The sequence below is a fragment of the Ailuropoda melanoleuca genome, chromosome 7, assembly GCF_002007445.2.
Source record: "Ailuropoda melanoleuca isolate Jingjing chromosome 7, ASM200744v2, whole genome shotgun sequence".
NCBI classification, from domain to species: domain Eukaryota; kingdom Metazoa; phylum Chordata; class Mammalia; order Carnivora; family Ursidae; genus Ailuropoda; species Ailuropoda melanoleuca.
The window spans coordinates 68,041,677-68,053,979 of NC_048224.1; the positions used below are offsets into that span (position 1 = coordinate 68,041,677).

Sequence of the window (12,303 nt, forward strand, 5' to 3'; positions counted from 1 at the left end):
TGTCTTTTTATAAGTGTGTGCGTGCATGTGTGTGTGTGTGTGTGTGTGTGTGTTTCTTCAACCTCTATCCACTAAAAGGCCTAGCAGCAGCAAGTTTCCCTGACATACAAATTGTAGTCTCTAAAAACCTTTTTCCCACAAAAAGGAACTATGATGCCTTGTAGATATGGCTACACTAGGTCTGGGACAGGAAATACACAAATGTAGATCAGCCTGGAATATCTTTTTAGGTAGACTCAAGAGCCAACTTTCATCAAAAAGAAATACAGCAAATGATAAAAAGCAAATCAACTACATAAAAATTTATGAATAATGACATTTTTAAAAAACCTTTCATTAGTCTCCATGGAAGTTGTAAACTAATATATAAAAAGAAAACATGAAAGTTTTATCTTGTCTCTTTTTTTTAAGAGACAGCGTGAACGTGGGGTGGGGGGTAGAGGGAGAGAGAGAATCACAAGCAGGCTCCATGCCCAGTGTGGAGCCAGATGAGGGGCTTGATCCCACGATCCTGAGATCATGACCTGAGCCAAAATCAAGAGCTGAATGCTTAATCAACTGAGCCACCTAGGTGCCCCCTGTCTTTCTTATAAGAATGGTATTTCATGGGGAACTAAATAGCTGATGAAGGAAGTTCTAGCTTATAGAAAAAATCCAGCTAATAAATTCAGAAGAAATGACTGTAAATAATGGATTAGGAAATAATTATCATGGATACCAAAAGCATTAAAGGCTGATGGGGAACTTTAAAAATGATGGGAACCCCCAGTGCATTCCAGCGTCATTAAAAACGAACAGCCAAACTTTTAGGTCTCTTGCAGAAATATGTAGCAACTCTTGCGAAGTATTCTTGTCTTAAAAAACAAAACTACCAAATTTTAATCAAGTGTCTAGACCTACCTACCAATTTACAAGACATTCAAGGAACAGAGAAATGAGTTAAACATTACCACAAAAAAACAGAACCTGAGGCCCAGTGAGGATACATGATTTTTACATTCATATCGGTGGCCAGAGCCAAGAAGTGGTTTCATAAAAACAGATGCTTTAAAGGCTTTCCAGGGAAATGCTAGAAGAAGTAGATGATAAGCAGATGATGCATTGATACTACTGATAAATATAACTATGGATATACTTATTTAATAAAGCCTATCCAGGGGCTAAGTACACCTGCAGTGGAATCTACAATATTACTAACATTAATTTCCCAATTGTTCCATATTAATTAGTCTTAAAAATACTAGTATTTGTATCAGTCTAATGATGCTAATGAACAAGAAACTATGGCTCTGCCAATTGAAGAGAAGATTCAATCTCCATTATTTGGACATTTTTACTGAAGAATAAGCAACAGGGAAAATAAATAAATAAAAATTAAGTAAAAATAAAAAAATTTTAGAAAGAATAAGCAATAGGAATTCTAATGACTTCCACAGAGTAGGTAAAAACAAAACATAGCCCCTCACAGTATATTAGGAAGATTTATAATAAAGGTTGACCAACTTATAAAAAGAAGCAAATGGAATAAGCTAAGGAAACCGAAGGAGTCTACTATTTTGTACGGAATGCTGGAATGCAGACTCTCACTCATCTTCTGAACATAAAGCAATAGGTATCATTATGATCAATTCTCTGAGGTCTTCTCTTATGGTCCTGCACTTATCTTCATCAATCCCATTAAAGAAAAATTAAAGCTTGAAACTACTGCAAATTTCTCCAGAATAAGCAATAACTTTTGATCTTATTCATAACTCTGAAACTTTTCCTTCAGCTTCCCTGATAGTAACTTTCAAGTTCCTAAAACTTAAAAATATTATGTTTTCTCGTGTGTATTTCATGCAAAAGATTGTCTGGGATGATCCCCCCCCCCACTTTTGTTTCCAAATGCTCAATTTCTAAAAGAGACATTGCTTTAGGGTTGAAACCTACCCTGTGTCTTCTCAGCTTGTTCTGAAGATGAAAGGTATAACCAGGTTTAAAATCAGGGGAAACAAATTTTAAAAAGCCACCGCCGTCCAAGGTCTGAGCATTGATTTTTCAGTTCCTTATTGAACACAATGACCTATGCTCGCTTTCTCTAATGCCTTTTTCTCCTAGTTTTAAAATAAATGCCCCTTCCACAAATATTTATCATATCCCCATCACTAAGATCATTTGAACACACATCCCTAATAAATACATATAAAAATTATGTGCTACATCACACACATTAAAATATACTTTTATAAAATGTAAAATTTATATACATAAAAATACACACTACATATAGTTGGCCTTTCAACAATGTGGGAGTTAGGGGTGCTGACCCCTCACACAGTCAAAAATCTGCGTATAACTTTCCACTTCCCAAAAACTTCACTAATAGTAGACTACTGTTTACCGGAAGCCTTACCTATAAAAATCAACTAACACATATTTTGTATGTTATATGTATTATATACTATGTTCTTAAAACAAAGCAAACTAGAGAGAAGAAAATGCTATTAAGAAAGTCATAAAAGAAAATACATTTACAATACTATACTGTATTTATACCAAAAAAAATAATAATCTGCGTATAGATGGACCCAGACAGCTCAAACCAGTGTTGTTCAATAGCTAACTGTATAACAAATGTGATTAAGACAAAGTAAACACGTAAAATTTTTATCTTACTTACGTTAATTTTGTTTTCACTAAAAATTATTGATATTTAAGTGAGAGGAATAAAACTGAGTATGCCTTTTGGTACACTGTGGGTTACAGATTTTAATACTCCGATTAACAGTCTGAGTTTATGTTCAGTTATTTGGATATGAGGTTTTAATGGCAATCAAAGATAGATACACAGATAGGTCCAAGGGGGAAAGTTTCTTTTATGGCCTCACTTTACTTTCTAAATTAAATTCTCAATCCTATCTACCAAATATGTTTGAATTCATTTGAGTAATTATCTGCCTTGAGAGCAGCACAGTAACTAAGCACATAGGTTCTGAAACCAAACTGTCTAGGTTCGAGTCTGGTTCTGCTATCTGACCTTGGGAAACTACTAAACCACTCTGTTCATCTGCTTCCTCGTCTGTAAATGGGGTTTATAATACAGTGCCCACCTTCTAAAATCTTGTAAAGAATTAAATTAATAATCCACATGAAGCATTAACAACAGTTCCCAGGGCTTCATCACTGCATTGTTATTCTGAAACCATCTTTTTAAGTTATTTGTCCATTTCAAAAAATCAGATTAACTGAAATTAAATCATATAATCTCTAAAGCTACATTAAAATGATAACAGTTTGTAACCACATATGTGGATAATAGATGGGTATACTGTCAACTCTTTGGCACTATGGAACTTGAAGTGTCACAGGACAACTTCACACATGGATAGAGTACGGATACCAGTATCATCCATTTATTAAGAATTAGTAATGCTGGGGGGCGCCTGGGTGGCACAGCGGTTAAGCGTCTGCCTGCAGCTCAGGGTGTGATCCCGGCGTTATGGGATCCTCCGCTATGAGCCTGCTTCTTCCTCTCCCACTCCCCCTGCTTGTGTTCCCTCTCTCGCTGGCTGTCTCTATCTCTGTCAAATGAATAAATAAAATCTTTAAAAAAAAAAAAAGAATTAGTAATGCTGGGGCACCTGGATGGCTCAGTCAGTTGAGTATCTGACTCTTTGATTTTGGCTCAGGTCATGATCTCAGGGTCCTGGGCTTGAGCTCTGCATTGGACTCCACACTCAGTGGGCTCCACACTCAGCGAGCTCCACACTCGGCAAGAAGTCTGCTTGAGATTGTCTCCCTCTCCCTCTGTCCCTCCCACACACTCCCTGGCTTGTACTTGGCTCTCTCTATAAAATGAATAAATAAATCTTTAAAAACAAGAATTAGTAAGGCTTCTCTCTCATTTTTAGATAAAAATAAACATTAGCAATTCTTTATTTCTTCCCACAGCCCAATCGTTCATCTTACATATACAAACTGGAGACTACTGGTGTTTATCACCATTATGTCAACAGTATTGCCTTCAAAAAATGTTAAATGTTAAATGCTTCACTGTCTCCCATGCTGGAGGCTGGTGATAATGATGCCTGTCCTATGAACATCCCCTTCTAAGGGAAGACCCTCTTCCCCTACCACAGTTTGTTTAGGTGGCCCTGTTTTTTAACACTATACCCCCATTCCTCTATGCACCATTCTCACTACAGTCAACTGGACCTAATCTGAAAGTGTTCTTCCATATGCTAGGGGACACCCATTCCTCACCCCACATCCTTACTCACTGTCCCACCCTTCCTTACAGAAAGTGACTTCTCTACATAAATTCTGAAGGGACGTCAATCACAAACCCTTTTACAGACCCTGCAGCAGGGCTGGACACTTGATCCAACCTCAGCAGAGTACTTGGGGCAGAACTGTTTCATCAGGTCTCATATGAACATTCTCTGGGATCTCTGATAATACAACCCTCAAGGAGCCTATGGCCATCAGGCAGAGAGAAACTAAATGAGAATGAATCGATTCAAACAAAAACAGAACCAAGAGACATTTGCCTAATCAACTTAATAACCCACAAAAGGAAACAAAGTTTCATTTTTATTGGTCTCTCTCTCCTTCATAATGGCTCCTGTTCCCTGGATCCGGAATTCCAACCAATGACTACTACCAATTTTGGTTTAAAAGCCTTTTGTAAGATGGTCTAGGAACACAATTGTTATTTTGTAACAAAGATTTTACGGAAAAGCACATTCCACTGTAGACTCACAAACAGATTTATTGAGGCCACATGTCTATTGGCTCCTGCTGTATTAGAAAATTAATACAGAACCATATAATAAAACAATGAAAAAAGGCTATTTAAATAAAAATGCAGACTGCACAAAAAGTAGGAAAGAGATACTATTAACTGAAATCATTCCTTTTCTATCAACTTTATGAAAATAAGTACTCACTGGCTATAATATATAAGAGGAAAAAGGCAATCTTGTTCATCAGATTAAAACAAGTCATTTTCAAAGAATTTAGCTAATCCTATAAACAGGTGACATTTAAGTAGGATATTCTGGTACAAAAGAAAGCTTCCAAAAGGCTCCCTTGCCTACTCAAGACAGTTTCTGAACCCCCACACCACACTAGTATTTCTCCTCTCTGATTTCCAATAACATCAAAAATATTGGAGCAGTTACAAGAGTTAAACCAACAGGAAATCCCCACTCTATGTATTATGCAAAGTACACTGATAGACAGCAGAATTATTATGAGTGAACTGGCATAAAAGCTATCATTTGTGAAAATATTCTTCCAAGAAAAAGATAACTGCAACTGAAAGTAATGGAAAATGGGTTATATTAAGAATGTTGAAAGTAACCCCTATGTTGAATTTTCTGCTAGTTAATCAAACTGTGGTTATTTTTCTTCTGCCCATTAAAAAAAAAAAAAAGGATTTCTAAGAAGGTTTTATTTTTATTATTCCCCGTGGATCCATCCAAATTAAAAGAGTGGTATTTGTGCTTCTGCCCGAAGCTGACTAACCGAGATTCAGTAAAACCCAGGAGAACAGGAGGGAATGAAGTTAGTAAGAGACCTTTAGAGGAAGCTTTGTCTTTTATCCCTTCCAGAGACTCATTTGATGGGTAGAAATGTAGTTTCTGATCTCTGTGCCTAGTTATTATGAGGAAGAACTGGGATCTCTAAGGTAGCCAGGGCTCCAACTATGAAAGATTGATGAACACCTGAATTATATTGAAAAATTAATTGGTGGTCAGAGTAGATACAGCAGAACTAGTTCAGTAATTAACTCTTTCTGTGATTTAAACTTTCAGGCTACCCTGCAACTGTGTTCTATACCGTTAACTTTTTTCTATAGGTCCTGTTTTTCAGCTCTTAAAATGTCATCACTCTTTCTCTTTGTTTCCCTCCCCCTTCCTCCTTTTTAAAAAATTTATGGAGTTAATCACACTATTTATAAATGAAGGGTGGAGCTTTGGGGGAGGGGGAGGAGAGGGTAGCTTAGTTAATTCGGAGATTCTTCAGAGAAGAATACATTGGTATTCTCCAAGTGATACAGCAGAGTAAAACCAACATAACAAAAAAAAAAAGACTTTTAGAACTCATTTTATAGTAAGATTTTCTTGAGGATGTTGTTTTAGTTGTTCTGAGGCTATCTACAAAAAAAGTTAGACACGAAATGGAGAGACAAATATTTAAACTGGAGAAGATTAAAGATAAAACAGCCTTCAATATATAAAATACTCCTGTGCTGAAGTAAATGGGTTCTTCTGCGACACTATCAATGAGCACAACTTTCCTACAGTTCAAGACACACATTAGCTTTTAGAGCGTGAACCGAGTAAGGGTGGGAGCTGCAGGGCAGCAGTTCACGAGAATGAAGCAGCTGGGGTTCCGCCATTGCCAGAATGCACCCCAGGTTTCTGATCACAGACAACTCTGTACGTAAGCACAAGCATTTCAGATATTAGAAGTGGAGGCCAGATCGTATTAACAAGGGAAATTAAACAGTCAACTCCCCACCTATCCTCCCCCAACAAAACCCCAATAAAATGACAGTAAAGGAATAAATTAAGCAAAAACTCAAAAGGCCAAAAAAAAAAGGGGGGGGGTTAAGGGTTCACCTAAAAACACAGGTCTGGTTAGAAGTCTTTTAAAAGGACCATTTAGACCCCTAGATTCTTGACCTTCCTTTCAACCGCAGGTTTATTCTCCACAGAAGCTGCACAGGAGAGTCTGGTTCAAGAGCCCTTAAGGCCAGCACAGGACAGCAGTGAGGCACCGAACAGAGGGCTCAACAAAACCCTGAACTAAGCCACCCCTCAACAGAAACTGAAAGTCCCTCAATACCAAGTAATAGCCCCAGAGGAAATGCTCTAGCCACGGTGGGGGGGGGGTGTGGGGTGCAGCTATTTCTAAAGCCTGCTTGCCAATGGGTCACCCTACAGGGAAACCCATAGCAGACAAGCTCCACCCATAATACACCAAGTTCCAATCAGCTTTTCAGAATTTCATTTTATATATTAATGAAATTTGAGGAAACCTTCCACTAGGAAAGACAGAGTTTAAAATGGTGGTGGAGAGGAGGGATGGTTTCAAAACAATCCAGTAAGCATAAGAAAACCTCAACAACCAAAATTACAAATAATATCCTGAGAAAAATAACAGAGAATATTGCCTCCATAAAACAAGGTCAAAAAATTAAGGTAACACTCTATGAAATAAGAAGTGCAATGAACTGGACAAAAAAGGGCAAGTAATAGCCCAAAATGTAGACAATATCGGATGATCAAAAAATGAAGAAAAACCAGGAAAAACAAAGAATCAGTCTGCATTTCAATATGCAACTAAGAGTATATGAAAAAAGAACAAAGATTACACTGATAGGAAGGAAATTATCCAAATACTAGTATCAGAAATGTTCTAGAACTGAGGAAAACAAAAAATGTCTAAATGGGTTGATAAACAGCCAATGCAGAAACGGGGGGGACACAAAGATGCATCATGAAATTTCACAACACTGTGGATATCCATCCACATTCTGAAAGCCTGCCAAAACATTTTTTAAAAGGGAAAAAGCCACACACAGAAGACATGAAGAATCAGAATGGCATCAGCCCTGTTGATGTCAACAGAAGCTAGAAAACCAGAGAGTAATCCCTTACATGTTCTAAAGGAAGGTTTTAACTTAGGATCTATATCTAGCTTTGACAATAGCCAAAACATTTTTAAATACACAGGATATCAAAGTTTACCTCGTATGCACACTCCCTGAAGAAGCTACTACAGAACGTGTTCCACAGAGCAGGGAAAAACCAATCAGAAGAGGGAATCTAGGGAAGGAGAGAAGCGAAGGGAGGTCTACGGTGAAGGGCAAAGAAGGCCACAGAGGCTGCACGGCGGGATGACAGGGCTCCAGAGGGATGTCAATGCCTTGGGGATGACGCGGTGCAAACTGGTACAGAGGAAGTCTTCTCAGCTTTGCTAGCGCTGCTGAAAACTTTGGGAAGAATAAATGAAAATTCACGACATGGAAAAATAAAGCAATGGTTAATTCCATACCGGAGAATGGGCAGGGATGGTGGTAGAAGAGGGTGAAGTTTCTTACCTACCATAGCAGGAAGTCAATGGACTGTTCTTAACAGCAGCACAGACACTTTATTTAGAATGTAGGGGTCAATTCCAGGAAAAACAGCCAGCAGAGCGATGAGCGGCCTCCTCTCGGGAGGGGGCACTGCAGATTCTGTTACAAGCTTCACACTCACGAGGGGACTCCCAGAACAAGAGGAAACACCCACATCACTTTAATCACCCACAAAGGAAATCCACCTCATTCGGCACAAATACATACTAGTGTTCAACGATACACAGGTGGTGTTCAATGGAACTTACTTTGTCACCTGCATCATCACCTCTCTCTACATGGTTTAAAACACTCACCATGGAGCTACCCAACAGTACCCTACAACAGATCTGTGGTGTGTGCTGATGATTCAGAAGAGAGTTAAAAATTCTAAAGAAAGTTCTTCCAAAGTTTTAATGATGTATAACTCCTAGAATTACCTCCACAAGGACTGCGGAATGTACCTTTTTCCTGTATTCTGCACATGTCTACCTATACTAGTGGAACACTGCCAGAAGTAAGCCAACAAATACTCTACAGACACATGGAGGCACTTCGAAAAGTTTATTATACCTGTACATTTGGGCCACTTACATACTGACATTTAAAGGATCCTCAAAGAATCAAGAGATCATTTGGTGTAGGCCATACAAAATTTGAGTTATGAAAAATTCTGGCACAAAATAGGAAAAATTAGGCTGACAGGTAAGAAACTGTTTTTATTTTTTTTTAAAGATTTTTATTTATTTATTTGATAGAGATAGAGACAGCCAGCGAGAGAGGGAACACAAGCAGGGGGAGTGGGAGAGGAAGAAGCAGGCTCATAGCGGAGGAGCCTGATGTGGGGCTCGATCCCATAATGCCGGGATCACGCCCTGAGCCGAAGGCAGACGCTTAACCGCTGTGCCACCCAGGCGCCCCAAGAAACTGTTTTTAAAACTCTTAAGACCCTGGGCAACTTTGTTTCCCTTCCATTAAAAAGAGAATTTCAAATCAAGTTTCTTGGCCTGAAGCCTACTGATGCAAATAAGCAATTTTCCTTGAATAAATTATGAAATGCATTCATCATCTTTAAAATTATTTCCAACGATACTGGTAAAGGCTAAGTTATCAATAGATACTTACATTGACTAATCCAAAATAGTGCTCATTGACTGGAAACTGTTCTGGACCAATTTCTTTCTCTAATGCCGAGGCATTGGCGCCCTATAAAAGAAAAAAACAGAAATCTCAGTATTTTCAGTATTTTCATAAAGTTTTCACAGTTACATAGGCATTACAAAGAAATCCTTTAAAAAAACTGTGTTCCCTTTGACGCATTAAAATTACTGAAAGAAAATAAAGGATGATAGTGAAGAGTAAAGGATTTTAATAATGTGACTGAAAACTACACAAGTTCTGCAAGAACTTCCTCAGGAAACCAAAGCTTGGATCAAGAAATTATATTTATAATGTGTTAGTTTTTTTCTAGGTAATGGATTAAAGCCCCTGCTGTCTCATGGACATTAACAGGAGAGCTGAAACCAAGTATGCAGCTATTTGATGACCTAACAGTTCTTTGGAGGTAAATACCTGAAAAGTCCCCACACAGAGTGTGAAGCAGCACTGATGACTGCACAGCTGACAACCATCATACCACGAAGCAGAGTCAGAATAACGTAAGTAGACTTACAGACAAGAGCACGACTATTTCTCAAGAACATAACGTTAAAGAAAAAAATGAGATTAACACATATATAAAAAATAGCACATGGCAAATGGGCTGACGAACATACATTATAACATACTTGAGTGGGTGCTGAAAGAGGACAGGGACATGGAATTGGGGGTAAAGGATAAAAAAAGAAAAAAAGAAAATGAAACACAACAAAAGAAGGGCCTTGCCCAGACAACAATCGAGTGTCATGGTCTCAGGAATATGATGGACTCAACTCTGTGCACTGAGGTCCCTGGAAAAAAAGGAGAGATGGGGGGGGCAGAGGTGGGGGCGGGGTGCCCCTGCGTACTGGCGTATGCCCCTAAATGGACTCCAAACACAGCTGAAAAGGCAAATGACAGCAACTCTGAAAACATAACTCTAGATACGGTTACTTGAAAATTCCCAAGAAAACGTACCACCACATACATAAAACTGACATGGTATTTCTCACAAAATACCTGAGCACCACTTCGCAAAGTTGCACACAAGATAACACGCACACGATGCCTCCTCCAAGGCACTGACATGACGTGAACACCACCTCCGTGCTCAGAAGCCCAGCCCTGTTGTTTCCTGACTGAGCTCCCCTCCTGGACTTGGATGCCCGACCTTTGTTAGACAACACATCCTCAACTTCCTGATTGTAAGTGCTGATTAAAGGGACCTGGTGGACTGGTGGTCAAATTCTACCAAAACAAGACATTTCCTTTAATATCCTCCAGCGATCCAGCACTTTTATATAAACATGATATTGCCTTTTTTTTTTTTTAGGCTTTCTACAAAACCTTGATACAATCGCTAGTTTACAGATACCATTTATTTCTAATTTGTCCATCCACTGCTCTGTAACAACATCAAATTCAATTATTACATCAGCTTCAAGAGCTACTGAACAAATCTGTCTTGGTGGGAATATTGCAAGCCCCGTTCCCCATCCCTGCCAGCTCAAGTTATCATGTCATAAAATTTCCTCACATACGTGGAAAAGTATCAATAAATAGTGTAAGAATTCAAACTGATACCAGTTTATTCAAATAATTAAATAAGCATAACCCCTTCCCCACAAAACGGAAGAGGAGATGGGGGGACAAGGCAGAGGAGAGGGAGAAAGAAGAAGAAAGGCTCTATTATCCAAAATACAACCTTATGACATTTTTTTATGTAAAACAGTAAAATGCCAGTACACAGAACTCAGGAAAACATTTCTGGCCCTGAGGATGAACAGAGTAACATGTGAACATTCTCTCGCCAGTGTAATGCCAATCACACACCACAAACAGTGTGTTCTAACCACGCCAGAGGACCCACTTACCCCCCACACATCACAGACTTTCATGCACTGTTTAGAGAATCCTCCAGCTGTCCTGCATCCTCAAGGTAAGTCTGACTATGGATCAAATTATTAACTTCTCTGCGCCTCAGTTTCCTTAACTACAAAAGGAAAATGTCACCAACTACTTCACAGGATAGCTACAAGCGAAAGGATTTTAAAACCCTGTAAAAGCATCCGGCAGTGCCTGTTACATAAGCAGGTGGCCCATAAATGTTGGTTCCCTTCTTCTCCTTCCTTTCAAATTCAAGGCGGGGGGGGGAGCTAATCTCATTAGCCAGTAATGTTAATATATATCTGCTCCATACAACAGCTAAGAACTAAGAGAAGAAAACAAGTCAGAAGCAAAAATGAGAGAGCTATCATTAAAAAAAATGCATCTCCTCACTCTGGCCAATTCCACCAAGCAGCCTAGAAGTACAGTCACTGTACTTTCCAAAAGGCTGACAATAAAACAAAACCCCAATCCAATCAGAGGGCTGGGAAGAGGATGTTAAGTGTGATAAAATGGTAACAGGCATAAACCATAGTCATTTAACCTTTCTGGATTTAAGAAGCTTCATTCTCGAAATAAAAGGGTTGATCTCCTCACTGATTTTCAAAAACCCCAGCTCCAAGTTTATCTGTTGGGTTTTCAAGTAATCCTTTACCCAAATTAAGGTTTTCACAGCTATGTATGTTTAGAAAATTAAGACCAGGTAATTTCCAAAGTCTCTTCTAACTCAACATTCTAACATTACCAATCACTTTTATCAACATTTCTGAGGACATTTACTGTATCAACACTAAGTTCCATGGAAGTCCAAGCCAACCAATATATGCCAAACAACACCATTCAACAAGGAGATTACAGCGACAGATGGGAGTAGGGGGAGCAGATCCAAATGCAAAGTTCAAAGAGAGAATGGAATTTACTTTATGACAGTTTTAAATTAAAGTGCAGCATAGTAACATATACCTTACCATGATAATGATTCCATATAACGCAGATTCTGTGAATGGGCAGGAGGATATTCTTATGGCATGAATCCAAGATTTTCTCTGCAGAAATAATCAGAGTACATCTCTACCTCTAGCTGAGTGCTAACCACAAAGGCAAGGAGGAGGCTAAGTAATTAAGCATCTGATGACTGACTGGTTTTCAACACTAGCATTAGATACAGCCGG

General features: G+C 38.7%; 1 protein-coding gene across 1 annotated transcript in view; it reads right to left on the minus strand.

Moving 5' to 3' along the window:
• Nucleotides 1-9,313, minus strand: part of USP12 (ubiquitin specific peptidase 12) — a 47,374-nt gene extending 38,061 nt beyond the window's left edge. The window contains exon 1 of the mRNA XM_011231045.3: nucleotides 9,233-9,313. The gene's annotated coding sequence lies outside the window, so the exon portion shown is untranslated. The remainder of the gene's footprint in view (nucleotides 1-9,232) is intronic.
• Between the last annotated feature and the right edge of the window lie 2,990 nt (nucleotides 9,314-12,303).